Below are 16,979 nucleotides of genomic sequence, written 5' to 3'. Positions count from 1 at the left end.
CAGCTGCAAAGTAAGGGAGAAGCTATCTACTTTCTCTTCCGAGTGGGAATCCGTCAACAGAAGCTTTTGATTAATTGTAATGGAGCAACCATATTTTAAGGCTTACACTAAGCTAATAAAGGCAAAGGCACATATCCGACTAACTGCCTGGGCAGTGTGTGGAAGGTGCTGATTAGATTTCTTCAGATGCTGCTTTTGGTCATGCAGAACCGCCGCTATACAGAAAAGAGGCTGTCTGTATTTTTCTAGGAAGCGGGATAGACACCAAACCCAGTCTCTCTCTCGCTCTCACACACACATGCGTTTATTTACTGAATCTAACTTCTGTGAGCTTTCAGACTAATGGAATCTAATAGATTTTAAGCTTGATCTAATATATGGAGCCAAATCCTACAGTGTTTACCTAGAAATAAATCCCCACAAATCTCTCATGCACCTCATTCATGGCTTTATTGACTGATACGATTTTTACCCAAAGGCATTTTTTATTTAGTCATGGATTTAGAGGAAAGTCACTTGAGAGGGCTCTATATATGGAAATGAAAGTGTGTGTGTGGGGGGAGGGGGGGGCGGAAGGGGTTAGCTTTCTGACATTTTCCCAAAGTAATTGAAAGGTAGTGCACCAACACCTCCCCCCCTTTTTTTGTTTGAAAAGTGTATAGTATTAAAAATACAATACTGAATTATTCCAGGCTGATGTAACTCTTGAAAATGATAATAAAAAGAACCCACAATGAAACATTGCAAAAATATCTATGCAACTAGCCCCTGCTACAGGGCTATGAGGGGACATTACATACACACCTTCTCCATTTGTAGATTTACCTACTAAATTGCTATTCTCCCTCCTGACTGGGGAGCAAGGAAAGTAAAAGAACATCATGTAGGCCACAAACTGTGCGAATGAAGCAATTCCAATCCCTTTGTTAAAGTAGTGCTTGTAAAATTGTCTGTGCTCAGAAGAACACTCCTCACAGTTTTCAAAAGTCCCAGGCTGTTACAAAGATGACTTGAGTTGGAATGTACATGGTATTCTAAAAAAGATCCCCCCCCCCCACATACTATATTTCTTATGATGCTATTTTATCTGGGTTTGCCTCTGTCTGGATCTAATCTGAGCCACTGTTACAAGTCACATTAATATCCTGGCCTATTGGATAGCTTGATTTAGGATTTAAGCACATATCTCCCTAAAGCAACCAAATACCCTCTCAGTTGGAATCTGCATTACATGGGCTATGGTTTCAGTCCAGAGTCAAGAATGAACTAGCTTTGAATTGTTTAAAATAGCAGATCTTCAAAGTGTAGTATCTTATCAGGTTTGATTTTTCCATACCTCTTAACAGAAGAAAAAGGAAAACTGTGGTTTACAAACTGAAAAACAAGCGTGAGTTCAAATATGCACAATATCAGGGTTTTTCCATTACTGCACTTTTTGTGGAACAAACTGAAAATAGGGTACCTTTAGAGGAATATTGTTTGTGTGAAGGTGAGGGCTTTTCCTCTTAATCATGTCTGTTACTTCTTTAATCTCAAAATGAGTTCATTTTTCACTGTATTTCTTTCATATAACTTTGTGGTTTCTACCACACTGATTCAAATTCAGTCCATTAGTGACCTCTATCTGTGAGAAGTGTAGGATCAATGGTGTGTGTTTTTTCCTCTCTTCTTCTCTAAAGTTGATTGAAAACAGAACATATGAACTGCTTTGTTTTTTGATATGCCGAAGTCACCCAACTTTTTTGAAATCTTCCCAAAGTAGTGTCCTCTATTGGTAATGTATTTTTACAACTTTTTAAACAAATAAACAAACAAAACCAATCCAGTTCCAAATAAGTACTAGTAATTTAGAGAATAAAAGGCATCAAGACAGCTGTTTAAGATAGCATTGAGAATATATTCAGTATTAAAAAATCAATCAATCAATCAAGTACTGTCCAATGCCAATAAAGAAAGCAGTGCAGCCAATCCGATGGTTTAATACATTCTCCAAAGTCTGCTGATTGTAAGTGAAATTTTATTGCCCCAGAGTGCTTACATAATAAATGAAACTTGAGACAAACACTCAGACCAGATATACTGTAGGTAGGAGTTTATAGTACCAGGGTATTTTCAAAAAGAAAAAAAATCCAGCTGTGTCTATATTATGAGTACATGTCAGAGATCAAGGAAAAAGGGGTCTTTATAAACAGATGGTCTCTTTTAGGGGATTATTAAACACAGCTTCTCTATACTAATTTGTCTCTTGCTTGTATCCACATTCATATTTCATGTTTTAGTTAATTACTGTTAACAGCAATTGAGGATTTATGTTAGTACATTTCTTAGGTGGGTGGATGCCATTGTTTGGCATGTTCCAGATTATATTTGGTGCATTATTGCTTGCTAATATGGTGGTTTTAGGTGTTTTTCCCCCTTGTCCCTCCCCTTGAGAAGTCTTTAATCAGGAGCTTTGCCATGTTTTTCCTTTTAATTTATGTACTAAAGAAATTAAAAGAGCTCATATTTATGCTAGAAATACTGTATATAGATTTGCATTTGCTTATGGGAAATATTTGTGTTCCTTATTTAGAGAGAGCAGAAAGATACAGAAGTAAAGTTAGTATTTTAAAGAAGGCTAAATTAGCATACATTGAAGACACTAGGTTTATTTCCCCTTTAGCAATGTTTGACCTAATCCTTTCAATTAACTGACAAAGAAAAATGACCGCTACGCACAATTATTAAACCCTACTCCTTTTTAGAACTGTTTTATTAAAACAATCAGGTTAAAAAAACTCACCATCATTAAGCCCATGACAAATATTTTAAATAAAATATATGATCTCTTAAACCAAATATATTCTAGTTACATCAAACACTTCAATTTTGTATAAATACAATAAACATTGTTATTTTCAATTGCTGGCAAAGCTGGAGGAACCTTCATATTCTCTCTAATTTTTTACTTGTGATTTTTGTAACTAACTGCCTTTATTTTCCTCCTTCTGACATGCCTCTTTGAAGTGAATCAAAACTAAACACCAGCAACCTATTAAAACAAATCCATCATGCTATGGTCAGGACTCCAGAAAACTTAATGATGCATAAAGAGTTCTGTAAACAATATTTTTAAAAAAGAAGAAAGAAATCCTATGCTTGTAGTTCTGCTGCTTAAAGGTCTTAGCTATATTTTACCTCAAATTGGTACCATGTTATTAATGTATTTTAATAGAAACCTTCTTTAACTTAGTTTAATATGAGGATGTGTTTATATAATTGTGCAGACATTGTGGTTCATTCAAGTGAACATTGCAATTGAAACTGATCCATCAAAACTTGCTTAGGGATAACTCATAAACTTCAAAGGATGCAGGATCAGGCCCATTTGGGCAGTTAAATTCTGCAAGGTGCTGAGCACAGTACAGCACACCACTGAAGTTCATGCAAGGCGAAGGTGCTCTGCATTTCACAAGAGCTGACTGTCACATTGCAGGATCTGGCCCTGCAGAGCACAAGTACTGAAAGGTCACAGAAAATATTCTGCCATGTCTTTGAAGTCAAAAGGCCACCTTCATAATTATTAATGACTGGCCAGCTATTCAACTGATAAATTAATATAGTAATTCTCTCTGACAGTTATTGGTTAAAGACCACAGTCACAGATATTAAAACAAAAAGCATTATTTTGAAAGATATCTGGGGTGAGAACCTTTAAATACTCATTATAATCTAGGATCTGATCCTGCAAATCCATACTCATGTGGGGCCCAATCCTGAGTAAGAGGAAGCAGGAGAGGTTCCTTTTATCACTGTTCTTCCCAACATAGTATCATATTAAAATTATTTGGATTGAGGTGGCCAGAAAAGGGGGAGAGGAGGTGAGACGGAGATGATTTCTCCTCTGTGCAAAAGGCTCTTTATTTTAACTGAGTATTTTGGATAATTTAATTGGGATTCTATAAAAATAAAACAACTCCCAGACTGACAGACATCCAATCAATTGCCTTTCTTGACATAATGAAATAAGCCAACAGCCTTTTTCTGTGCTTTTTGCTCAAGCCAGATTCCCATTAACTTCAATAAATTTGAGCGAGAAGTGCAGGGTTAGGCCATGTGATTTAAAAAATGCCACACCCTGACATTAAAAAAATTCTTCATAAAGTCATTGGGCCTCTATTTGCAATGACTTCTGCCTGCAGCAATGCCTGTGCAAGCCAGTGCTAGGTACTTCTCCCACAGCAGCTATTATAAACTGTACACAAATATTACATGATCCATTAAAGCCAGGAAAGGTCAGATCCCTGTATGGAAAGCATTATCAGCACCTTATGAGGACTGAAACAGACTCACATTGTAAGATGATGTCTTTCTGTACTGAAGTTGGCAGCTGATATCACTGATTAATCAAAAAAAAATATGGAAAGCTTTAAATCAGAGCAAGGAAAATGTTACACTTCTTAATCAAAGGCACAGTCTTACAACATGTAGTCACACCAATAGTTATTAGATATTTGGGTATTTCATAGAAGTAAACTGGAATCATTGCATGCATAAGAGTTACTTGGGTGGGATGCAGAACTGATTGAATGTGCTCTAGTATTTGATATAGATATGCATGATACAGGTAGAAAGATACCAATACCCAGGGTTATAGACTGCAGCTTGACTACAATTTAGCGATCATAGGGTAAAATGGTTAAAAATTACAAACATTTCCCTCACTTTAGCTCATCTGTACTTTCTTCACACAGAAGAAAAGCAACTGCAGTAACAATTAAAACAGATCTACAGGAAAGGTATTATATAAATATATGTTTCGAGCATGTCTCCATGAATCATTCGACAAAACCTCTCATGCTAAAGTTATTGACTGTTAAAAAAAATCAGAAACAGATATTATCAGTAAAAACACAACCCCTACACAAAATATGTATATTTGTTTCTTTACTGTAAGTTTCTAGACCACAGACCCAAGTCTTCTATGTATACCTCCACTCTCATAAATATTAGTCGAACTGTGCCTTAGGTCAGCATTACAAACATACCATCTGGATTTTGTGCCTTACTTTTGATGATTGATTTAGTAGACACTCTAGAAAATGATACATAGACTTGCTAAGAAAAACTCTATAGATGAAAAACGATGTCGCAATTTTTTTGGACTGTTGTTTCAATCTTGCTACCCAGACATAGGCAAGTTGATTTTATACTAGTATAGTTAAAGCACCACAGTTTCCCTAGTGTGACTGCAGTTATACTAACATACATGTGCCCAGACAAGCAGGGGAGCAACTTATACTGGGCCTAGGCATATTTATACTGATATTACTGTGTCCACACCTGGGCGACATCTAGACTACAAGCTTCTTTTGAAAGAAGCTTTTTCAAAAGAATAGAAAAAGCCTCCTTCGAAAGAAAGCATCTAGACTACAAGCAGATTTTTAGAAAAAGTGAGATGCTTTTTCAAAAGAGAGTATAGATGCTCTCTTTTGAAAAAGCACAGTTTGCATTCAATAGCACCTTTTTTTCGAAAGAGTACTTACGAAAAAAGGCGTTATTCCTCATAAAATGAGGTTTACCGTGACCAAAAAAACCTGCCGCATTCTTTCGATTTATTTTTGAAAGAACGTGGCTGCAATCTAGATGCAGGTGAAGTTTTTTTGAAAAACGGCTATTTTTTTTTTCAAAAAACCCTGTAGTCTAGACACACCCTTGGGGTTCTACAAATATTTCAGTGTAATACCAACCCCCAACCAACAGCTGTACAAAAGTTGTACGTAGACAAGGCCTTAGGTTTACAAAGCTGCCTGGGTTATTTTTTCATTGGCAATCTGAATGTTAGTGACCTATTTTGTATATGAAATAATGTTAGTTGAAGAGAGGGAGTGTTTATGAAAGTAGAAATTTTTGTCAGCAGTATTTTAGCATTTTATTCTAATTTTGTTTTTGGCATTGGGAGTGGAGGCATTCCTGAGTGTGAGCAACACTTGCAACCCTAATGAAAGGTTTCAGTAGTGCTACTTTACACCAGTGTCTGTGACAGAATTTCAGAGGAGATAGTTACTTAGGGACAGTTTGCCTTATTTTCATGAGCCAGCCCCTTGAAAGAAATGGCTGAGCTGGATTTTTGCCTGTGATAGCTTTTGGTCTTATCCCCTTGATCTTAACTAGGCTTCAAGGCTATTTACAAGCTCCATAAGATGAAATTTTCTTTCTTGAGTCATATCAGTTGAAAAAGTTAATGATTGCTTTATGATAAATAATAAGCATAGAAAAATGCCTAAGGCTGTGTCAAATCAGTACATCCAATGTTTGATCTGGATCACATAGAAAACTCCAACCAAATATAGTAATGTTCCATATACATATTGTATCTCTCTTTACTGATTTAGCCCCATATTAACTGAATTATACAAGAGAGAGGTGGAGAAGACCTTCTAGGTCATCCTATCTAGCTCAGGATTGTCCTCTGTAAATCACCCAGTCTTGTTTTAAATGTTTCAAATGTCACCTGAGACATTTTCTCCTCCCAAGTGACCATAGAAAATGAATTTCACTTTTTTCATTTATATACAATTATGCATTTCAAAAGGGTTATTGTCCAGCCCACATTTCAGTTCCTTTAAAATGAAATGAAAAAGGCAAGTTTAAAAACAAAGTTATCTAATTATGCAGATGGCTATAGAGTGAAAACTGCATGAATGTTGGATCACACCTATATGAATAAAAGAATAAATAAAAGCCCTTTCAAACCATATAATTTAACTATTTGTATCAGATTGGTATATGCCCAACAGTGACCTTTGAAATGTCTGCCTCTGGCTCTGTGCCACAGTGCTTAATGAAGAGGCTTTTGTTTTGCTTTGTTATTGTTGTTAAGTTGGTCAGCAGTTCAGTAGAAAACTGTAAAATGCATCCTTCCCGTAGAAGAATTTTTTTATTTGAGAAATTACTTTCACCTTTTGACAAAATTAATTTCAGAACCTCTTGTTTTAGCAGTGGTATATAACACAATAACAGTCTTTACTCAGAGAGAAAAGTATATACTATTATAACTTTTAAAATAGGCAATAAAAGAACACAAGGAATATCTCTCTGTCAAATTGGTACTCAGAATGCCTTAAACAGGGTTGGACCTCCCATTACTAACAACACATACTTTTCAAAATCTCTGTAGCAGACTAACTTACTATTGCTTTAATTCCTCTTTTCCATGAGCTATTTTAACAAACTTTTGCATGCATATACTGTGTATGCAGAATTATATTTAGGGCAGAAAGAAAACCTTTTAAGAGAATTTGAATTACAACGTCCATTTGGTAAGTCCATTTCCTTCTGATATTGGGGACTAATTAGTTTGTATATTCCACACAACTGTTTATCGGACTAGTTTACATAGAAATTAATGTTATCACAACATTTAGAGATGGAAAAGACATATTCAGTTTTATTTATTGTCTTTTTTGCCCTATTTTGCTGGAATAGCCAATACAGGAGTGGTCCCAGTAGTAGTATTTTGTCCATTAAAGCTTTAAATTAACCGTACAGCTGGGTTACTACCATTTTCTTTGGAAGACTATGGGTTGAGTCATCTCCCTATTATACCAGTGTCATATTGAAATTGCATTCCATTACACAGATGTAAAGCCAGTGTAACAGAGCGAAGAATCAGGCCCCATGGAAAACTAAATGCCAGCAAGATAATTGTTTTCATTCCAAATTGGGATAGTTTGATCAATATCCTTTTAACTTGATATTGAGCATCAAATACAGTTTGTGGTTACACATTCTGTTAATATAGCTGTTATATGCTCATCTCTCCCCACATAGCTACACAGTGGACCTATATAAATCTGGAATAAATGAGGTGTTAGAGCTACTGCCAGGCGCACTAGCAATAAAACCGTTATCTGTCCAGATTCTCTTTTCCTGCAAAAATTTCTTCTGAACGGATCCACACATCCTACATGTTGTGATTAGGGATTTACAGATAAAGGAGCAGTTTGATTAAAAGTAGATGGATTGGGCATAAACATAAGTAGGTCATGTGCTACCAACCGAAACTGTTAAATCTTGAACTACTATAAATTTCAGCATCCCTCCCTTAGGATAAGGAGCTGTCTGATTGGAATTTTTTGGCATGAATTCTTTGCCCTTCATGTGTCCAAAGTTAGAAGTGTATAAATCAGTTTGTAGGGGCAATGATGACGCTGAAATTCACAACCACTCATATTTCTGTGACATTGATGGAAATGATATCAGATCAAATACATGGGAATTCTAATTATGACTCTCTATTATCCAGAACTTCCCTTAGGCTATCGATATCTCAAATGCAATCATATTTTACAATTTGCAAGGCGATGGTTTGGTTATACATGTATCGACCAAGAGAAGCTATCCCACAGCCTATCCTACTCCCCAAATATTTAATAAGAGAATAAACATAGCAGAATTACATAAAGGATCAGTCTCAATTCATATGCTATGTTGTGTTATATCTGGTGAGCAAATAATCAGGGATTTTAAGGAACAGTGCAAATCTAATCTCTGTAGTGATTTGGTTTGAATGATGACCATGATTGACAGGAGCATGCCTTTGTTAACCCATCTCATGCCAGGCAGAAGTGAATAAATTTGTGCCCTGGAAGTGAATAAATTTGAGGCTTAGTAGTTATCAATGTTAAAGGAGTTTAATTTACTTCCCTGTGCATCAAATGGGGGTGAATTTATTGCCAAATGTTTGTATTTAGATAGTAAGACTCATTTTACACAACATACTCTGAGACAGGACTTTGGAGGTATTTAGTTAGCTGTATAAAAACACTCCAATCTGAAAGGATCTGGTGAATAAGGTTGTCAGTTCTTTAGCCTAAATAGAGCCCGCAATTTGGTTTTGTAAAACTAAAGGTTTTTATTTCAAAAGCTAAGCTTAAAAACAAATATTTCACTTTTCATTTAGAATTCCAAAGACACAATCTTTTTATTTGGATTAAATATTGCCTATATTGTGTTTGTAACTCAAAACACTTCAGCACTGTGTCTGTATAAAATGAGAGACAGCAGAGAAAAGTGACTAAGGCTACGTGTAAAGTGCAGGCTTCTTTTGGAAGAAGCTTTTCTGGAAGAGATCTTCTGAAAAAACTTCTTCAGAAAGAAGGCGTCTACACAGCAAAAGTGCATTGAAAAAGTGATCTGCTTTTTTGAAAGATAGCATCCACACTGAATGAACACTATCTCATATTTAAGCTGTGAATACTATGGATAGAATGGCCACCAGGACACCTGTGCTTTTTCCTCTTTCCTCTTCTTTTGAAAGAACTCCCTCTCCCCGTCCACATATGCCTTTTTCCTAAAGGTTACCAATGTCAGGAAAACCCCTCTGTTCTTTTAGGTTTTGTTTTAAAGAATGTAATTGCAGTATGGACATAAGTAAAGGGTTGTTTTTTTTTTCAGAAAAATGGCCATTTTTCTGAAAAAAAACCTCTGCAGTGTAGATATACCCTAGAAAATGACCAGGGAAAACAGGATAAAAGTGAGTAATCTGTGATGACGGACAACAAGGGTGAAATGCAGAGGTAAACAGCGAATGTTCAAAGTACAACCAAGTTTCATCATGTTAGTTTAAATCATGGTTAATTTAAATCATGTAAAGTGTTACTAATAACTCACTCGTCCCTTCCCCCAGAAAAAAAAAAAAAAAAAAGATGGAGTCAAGAGAGGAGGAAAATCTGTAAGATTCCCTCAGATCATACTCTCCAGTAAAGAACTCACAGTATCAGGTTCTATTATCTTCAGAAGTGACTCCTTACCATATGTGCATGGGTTATTCTGTGCTTCCACCCCTAACTATGCTCCACACCTCCTCCTGTCTTCCTGCCCATGCTTACTTGAAAGCTCTTTGTATTTCTGAGAGATGGGGGGAGGGGAAATAATGGCAAAGAAACAGCTGAGCCCAACCTTTCTTTGCAAAGGTGGGAGAGCTGTGTGCAGAAAGTCTGCCCCACAGATGTGGATCAAAGAGGCATAATATAGATCATATTAGTTTTAGAAATATGTTATTTAATATATAACTTTTATATCTTGTCTCCATTTTTTATAAATTATTTTCAGGATCCTACCAATTTGGGATATATGTCTCCTACTTTCCTAGAGCCAGGTAGATTTCCATTGGCATTAAACCTCTCATTTGACATTGAAAAACAGTTCAATTTAAATCAGAAGAAAGATGAAGATAGTATAACGGAGCCCTAAATGACAAAGATGATGTTGAATTTCACAGCTATTGACTCTTCTTTTGTCAGTAAATTGCTAAAGAAAGTTATCACCATGCACTTAAACACAGAGCATTCTTGTGCCACCTCCTGTTTCATGTTGTGGCATTGATCACATCCCTGGTAGGTCATATGTTGATCAAATTTTACAACAATGTTCTGAGCTCTCTTCCCACCCTTTCAGTTGAAGGTGAAATAGAGCCTGATGTAGCATTTTAAATATGATGAATCAATGAAAAGTGGTGAATACAATGGATTAAATCTCCATTGTCTATAGGGATCTCTTTCTCTATGCAGTCCAAATTCCCTTTTATGTCAATGCCAGTTATGGATTCACAAGGAGAAAGGAACAGACTGCCCAGGAGTAAGGATATCCTATTTATGGAGTGAGTATGAGGCTATGTCACTTGTATGATTAGTGTGTTCTCCAGGGACTGTCAGTAGTTGCTATGACAGTATGTAACTATGTATACTTTGTGCTAGGCAATCTTGCAGCCATAAAGAGGTGGTGGTGGTGGGAGGGGGGAAGGCCAATGAAAAGGTGGCACTGTGTGAGTTAATACACTAGCCCTTCATACTATGAGATTCCTATTCCAGTATGATATAAATAAAAAAATAAATTAATTTGACTCATCTCAGCTAAGCCTGTATTGGGTATTTTCCTACAAGGGGAAAGCATTTCACAAATTAGAACCACTGAATAGTTTCAAGACAGGTGTGTCACTGAGTTGCATTGACAATGCCTCAGGATACTTGTGTTCCTGACGATATGATACCTAATTCAATATTATTTGTCTTCCATTTGCAAAGCACTAACCTTCAACCTAGAAAAGTTTTAACAAATATTTTCATTGGTGTATAAGAAACCTACATTCTGGCAGATTTTCAGATGCATGTATTGACATGTACCAGACATGAGTAAACACCAGAACATTATAGTTTTTCTATACATTTTTGTTCATGTGTTTTTCTTTAATTCAAGAATGGTATGATGTGCCTTAACCCACATGCAACCCATCAGGGTTCCATGTGTGGCCCAGGAGACATTTTGTTTACCATTACTCATGAGCGGTGTTGCCAAAATCTGTTGGGTTTTTTGTCTGCCGTTTTTCCTAGCAGTATTTCTAAAGTGACACATGCATAAAGTGAGGTGCATCCTCATTGTATACAACATTGACTGTAAAAACAAGGAGTCTGCTGGCACTTTAAAGACTAACAAGTTTATTAGGGTATTGAAGCATAAGCTTTCATGAACTATAACTCATTTCATCAGATGCCCATTGACTGTGAGAGTCAATCAGCACACCTCACAAATTCTAGGTACTTAAGTGCAGTTTGCAAATGTACCCTGTCACAGGAGTCTGTCTTGGTTACAGAATTTTTTTGGCCCCTGAGTTTAAAGAGGACCACTTATGCAGGCCACTGACTAACCTAGATTGCCCGTCTCTGCCTTAATCACAAAATCATCCCTCTTCCCCACTCAGGGGTAGGGGAAGGAAACATACTCTGGAAGATTCTACAGCACTGATTTCTACCTTCTTTGTCCTTTAAATAAACAGAGGACCTTAGGGGTACATCTACACAGCAATGTTATTTCAGAATAACTGACATTATGTCAAAATAACATAGTCTGCATCTACACTACAAGCAGTTATTTTGACATAATGTCGAAATAATATTGAGCTAAGACTTCTTACTCTGACTCCTGTAACCCTCATTTTACAAGGAGTAAGGGAAGTCAGAGGAAAGGTGCTCTTTCTTGGACTCCCTATTGTGTAGACTACGCCAAAAGCCCAAATAAGCTATTTTGTCTTAATCTACGCAATTGACGTAGCTCAAGTTGCGAAGCTTATTTCAGCTTTACCCCTGCTGTGTAGTCATGCCCCATGCTTCAGGACTCTGTCTTTCTTTCACACTAAACACAACGGCAAAATAATATTATTTGTCTGTTTTGTGAATGCTTAAATCTAATTCCTTTCCTAAAGGCCATGATCTCATGTAGGCGCTAGGACTTTTGAACTAGGTATAATTTAAGAACAATTTTATAGCATTTTCCTAATCATTTGCTCTAGATAGCTTGCAGGCTTCAGAAAGCAATATAGAATTTAGTTTTTTAATTTACTGAAGGAATTATGTATCCTTTAATTTATGTTTCTCATTTCAGTTTTACATCAAATTCTAGATCCATAGCAATTCATGTATGATCTGTGACATTTTTTAGGCTCTCCTCCATTGCTGTGTCTATGAAGTGTTACTTCTCATGTGCATCTGATCAACATAAGCATATAGTAAGTCCTTGAAAAATTTTCTGGCCTAGCCTCCATTTTTTTGGGTATGTCTATACCTCATTACTTTATCAAGATACCTCCAGTATCCTGGAAAAGCAACACCCTCATCCAAGGAATGCGTCCGCTTTTTCAGAATCCCTGTAAATCTTGTTCTATGAGGAATAAGTGATGGCTTGAAAGAGCACTTTTTTCACAATTTGGAACCGTGTAGACGCACCAAATTTTGACAGAGCCTCTTTCGAAAGTAAATTGGAAAACGATATGCAATTTGCATACCACAACTTGTGCGTCTTTTTCCGATTTAACAGTGCAGTTGAGATGTAGCCATTGTGTGAGAAGACTGCAGGTTTTATCAATGCAGCTCTAGACATTTGGCATTTGTATTACATTTTAACTGATCGGTTTTAGTGAACTAAATACTTTCTCTTGCCATAGGAACATTGCTGGGAGGGAGGAAAGATAGCATGTGTCCTCTACTCATTTGCTACATTTTAGTTCAATGTAAGACTAGAGATGTCTGTATTCTGATACTGGTGTTGTCTAAATGAGATATTAGCCATGCGAGCAACTTGTTGCAATGCAAAAGATAATCCATTCGTCACACAAAAGCAATGCTGCTACTTTGTGGGAGAACGTTTGACCTTAGATTTAAGGGCATGAGTTTGCAACACAGTCATGAAACAGCAGTGGGAAGCAAAGTATGAATGGTTTTGCTAATTGCTAGCTGGGGCTAGGGCTTAGTACATAAAAGCTAGTTAGCCATAGACATTACAGACTCAAATTATATGCAAGGTGTACTTAATCTTGGAGAGTGAATATTAGTACATTTGTATTCAATATTACATATATAAATGTTTTGTTAGTTTTGTTTTGTTACAGGGAGCTAAAATCATTGTAGCCAAATTAGCACATTCTATTCTATTCTATTCTATTCTATTCTATTCTATTCTATTCTATTCTATTCTATTCTATTCTATTCTATCTTAGGTGAGGCTAGTCAGCTCTGGTCTAGTCTAGTCCTATATAGAGATTCTTAGAGCATATTCACCGTCATTGTGTCCTGATATTACTTTGTAAAACTGAAATGCATGGACCATCAGAGTTAAAGAATGTAGCATTTTTTAATGAACTGAAAGGATTTTTTAAAATCCAGGGAAACACCAATATATGCAGTGGGAAACCTATTGACAAAGGCAGAGTTTTAAGGTCAAGAACTCCTTCCTTGCACTTGCAATTTGGAATGCAATTTAGTGCCCACTATTATTTGTGGGAGAAATAGATAATAATCAGACTCCTAGTGACCTAATAATAGAGAGATTAGTTAGATATCAAATTACATCTGTAATTATTAGTGTTCCAAATGTATGGTAGGGAATCCCTGCTGCTAGGCATTTTTAAAGTAGAATGTATAGTAGCTCCCACCACTCCTCCAAATGCACAGCACCTCCTGAATAAATCACTGCATTTATAGCCATAAATACACTGGTCTTCCTGACAACGTACAAGAGACCTACTTCCATGCACCTGTGACTATATCTATCCCAATATTTCTCATGTGTGAGAGCTGCACCCGGAAGGAGTATCCAAGATCACTTTTAGATGTATAGACAAAGCTGACATAACGTATTATTAGAAAGAGTTCTGGGTTGATCTAGCAAGAGGAAACTATTTTTTCTTATCTCTAATAATCAGATTCCTTGCTTTGCAGGTTATTTCCACAACGATGCTTTTGCTTCAGTGTGTGAGTTTTGTGTTCATGTGTGTGCATTTACTTGATGAAGGAACACCCTTTTTTCAGACATGCTGTAACGCAGAGAATGCAATGGTATTTTTCTTATTACCTCATAATATCTGCCTGATACAGCTGAGAATCATTCTCTCAATGTAATTTAAATCATTTGAGATTTAAATTAACATGATAAGGGCAAAAAGGCCAATAGGGGTAGACATAAAAGTAGATGAGTGAAAACTAGAGTTTTGCTACTGGGAACTATATTCAAAATCTTCTCTTATTTATAAGGTAAATTTAGATTAACTCCAGCAAAGCCTGTGCAATTACTTCAGATTCACACAGATATAACTGAGGGAAGTCTCTAGCCCCTACTTTGAAATCTTTACTTAAAGAACAGATAAAAAGGAACTTAGGGATGTTATCCCCATTGATAGTGGATATGTATCTACACCAGGAAAGTATTGTATAATACAGAAAAATTTGCAATCTGTCTCCAGGGAATATTCAGCACTCAGGGAATATCAGGACTGCAGTTCAGTGGCAGAGTGATGTGAAAGCCTTGAACTGGAATCACAGGTGCTGATGGAAATACTGTGAGGAATAAAGAGAGGTACTTATATTCTCCATATATTGAATTAATGAAGGTGCTTGCAGAAGTTGTGTGAGCATGCAGTGCATTGGTCACTTGCAAGCTTTATTTATATATAGGACATACACTTAATTTTGTTTTATTTGCTTATTCAGAAGTAATGTTTAAAATTCAGTGGCCAATATTTTAAAATGAAGAGGTGTAATCAAGTGCACATTCGCTAATAATGGATCGTATCATAATTGGGATCTTACATGGGTGCATAGGGGACATAAGGCAAAAAAGATCCTTCCCTTGCCTGGGCAACAGAAGTCCTTGTGCTCAGAGAAGAAAAGAGGAACTGCTCCCTACTTGCACTGCAATGGGGGCTAAAGAAGAAGCAAGGACCTATCTTCTTTATCCCATCCTCTTCCCCTCTGATGCAATGGGGCACTGAGCAAGATGCACAAACTTGCAATAAGCAGACTACATTCAATTCTGCCCTACAGCATAATATTTTCATGAGCTCTCCTTGAGGCAAAGTGGCTCAGTACCACCAGCAGCTAGCACAAGGCAGCATCTTAAAGAAACAAGCTCACCCAGAATATTCAGTTCAACAAAACTAATTTAAAATAATGCTAAAGCTAAGACACAAACCAGCAGAGATACACCATAGCATACACATTAAGCTATGTATAGGGCCTAGATATCACAGCACATACACTATGGATCCCTGTGGTTTGAGTTAGAGGCTGAAAATTTGAAAGACTCAAAACATATTAATAGGTGATATTCCTATTGTACAATGGAAGCAGATACTGAATACCTCTATGTACAGAATTCTCACTGAGCTCCTGGGAATTGTTATACATAGATGTCTTCCAGGATCAGGCTCTGCATCAGTAGACTTATTTAGCTACACATGCGTGATTTCTGTTTTTAACATTATTGCTAGATCAGGACAAACTGCTTTGGTATGCACATATATATAAAATGGCTTTACAACCCCAAGAACATTATTTTCATGGACACTGACATCACACTTGAAATTTAAAATGAAAAATGAAACTCAAAACGTTTCTGATACATTTTTTTATCAAAAACTTTTTTTTTTTACCCAAACCAGATTTTTGAAAACTGATTTTTTTCAATAGTTGAATTTTAATTTAAAAAGAAAAAAATGCCGGCATTTTTTCTATATTTACCTTTTAAGAATAATTAGCAGACATTTACTAATTGATTAATTGATTGGTGAGCAACACTAATTATCATATCAATTGGGGTAATCCTCTTGGCTCATTTCAGCTCAATGCTAGGCTCAGTTTTCAAAAGGGCTAATATGTGGGCGGTTTGTCATTGGAGCTTGCTAGGCTTTGCCTCATTTGGGAAAATGAAAAAATAAAACCAAAATAAATCTATCTCAGTTCTGGCACCATTCACAGCTGGTAATTTAACAGAACTACTCTTCCTCAGGAAGAATCTATGTCTGGGAAACTGCTGCTTCACTGCCTTGGAGTTTGCAGTGCACAAGCAAAAAGATTGCTGGTGACATATGGGAGCAAGACTTTATGTAACAGACCATCAGCCAGACCAAAGAATGGGGGAAAACCTTAGAAGAGGAATAAAAACAGTCCTGTTTTTTGTTTCAGCTGCACCAGACTAACACAGCTACATTTCTACCACCTTAACACTTACATAGTGTTTTGCATTGTGAGAGTTCTTTGTCAGCATAAACTAATTAGTGGAGCTAGAATGAGTTGCCACTGCTATTTTCTCAAGGCTAGGTTCTGTTAGTTGTATAGAGTAATTCCATCGATTGCAGTGTATGTAGACTGCTGTATGTAAGAATTTAATACAGATGAACTGAGATTGCTCATGTCAGGGACTGAATTTATTGTCCATAAGCGTGAACTGAGTTTGCTTACACCAGAGACTAAATTTATTTCCCATAAGCCTTGAGAATGGTTCATCTATACTCATTTTTCAGAGGCACCAGAGGAAACAATCCTCTGTGTACAACTGAGTCCCAATCCTGCATGGTGCTGAGCATCTTCAACTCTAGCTAAAATCAAGAGGTTTCAAACATGTTAAACAGCTCACAGGATCATGTATTTTAAAGTGCAAGCAGAATATAT

General features: G+C 36.5%; 1 protein-coding gene across 13 annotated transcripts in view; it reads left to right on the top strand.

The window, feature by feature from the left end:
- The window catches only part of FLRT2 (fibronectin leucine rich transmembrane protein 2), a 148,452-nt gene that overhangs the window by 5,331 nt on the left and 126,142 nt on the right, over positions 1-16,979 (top strand). For 2 of the 13 annotated variants that reach the window (XM_006112042.4, XM_006112034.4), the window contains exons 2-3: positions 12,421-12,544; positions 14,774-14,886. The exons of 8 other annotated variants lie outside the window; for them this stretch is intronic. The gene's annotated coding sequence lies outside the window, so the exon portion shown is untranslated. The remainder of the gene's footprint in view (positions 1-12,420; positions 12,545-14,773; positions 14,887-16,979) is intronic. 3 more of the 13 variants (XM_075926753.1, XM_006112036.4, XM_006112038.4) reach the window with 2 other exon arrangements.

This window comes from Pelodiscus sinensis, chromosome 4 (assembly GCF_049634645.1).
Source record: "Pelodiscus sinensis isolate JC-2024 chromosome 4, ASM4963464v1, whole genome shotgun sequence".
NCBI classification, from domain to species: Eukaryota; Metazoa; Chordata; order Testudines; family Trionychidae; genus Pelodiscus; species Pelodiscus sinensis.
The sequence above is the reverse complement of the archived record's forward strand: the minus strand, read 5'-3'. Positions and strand labels throughout refer to the sequence as shown.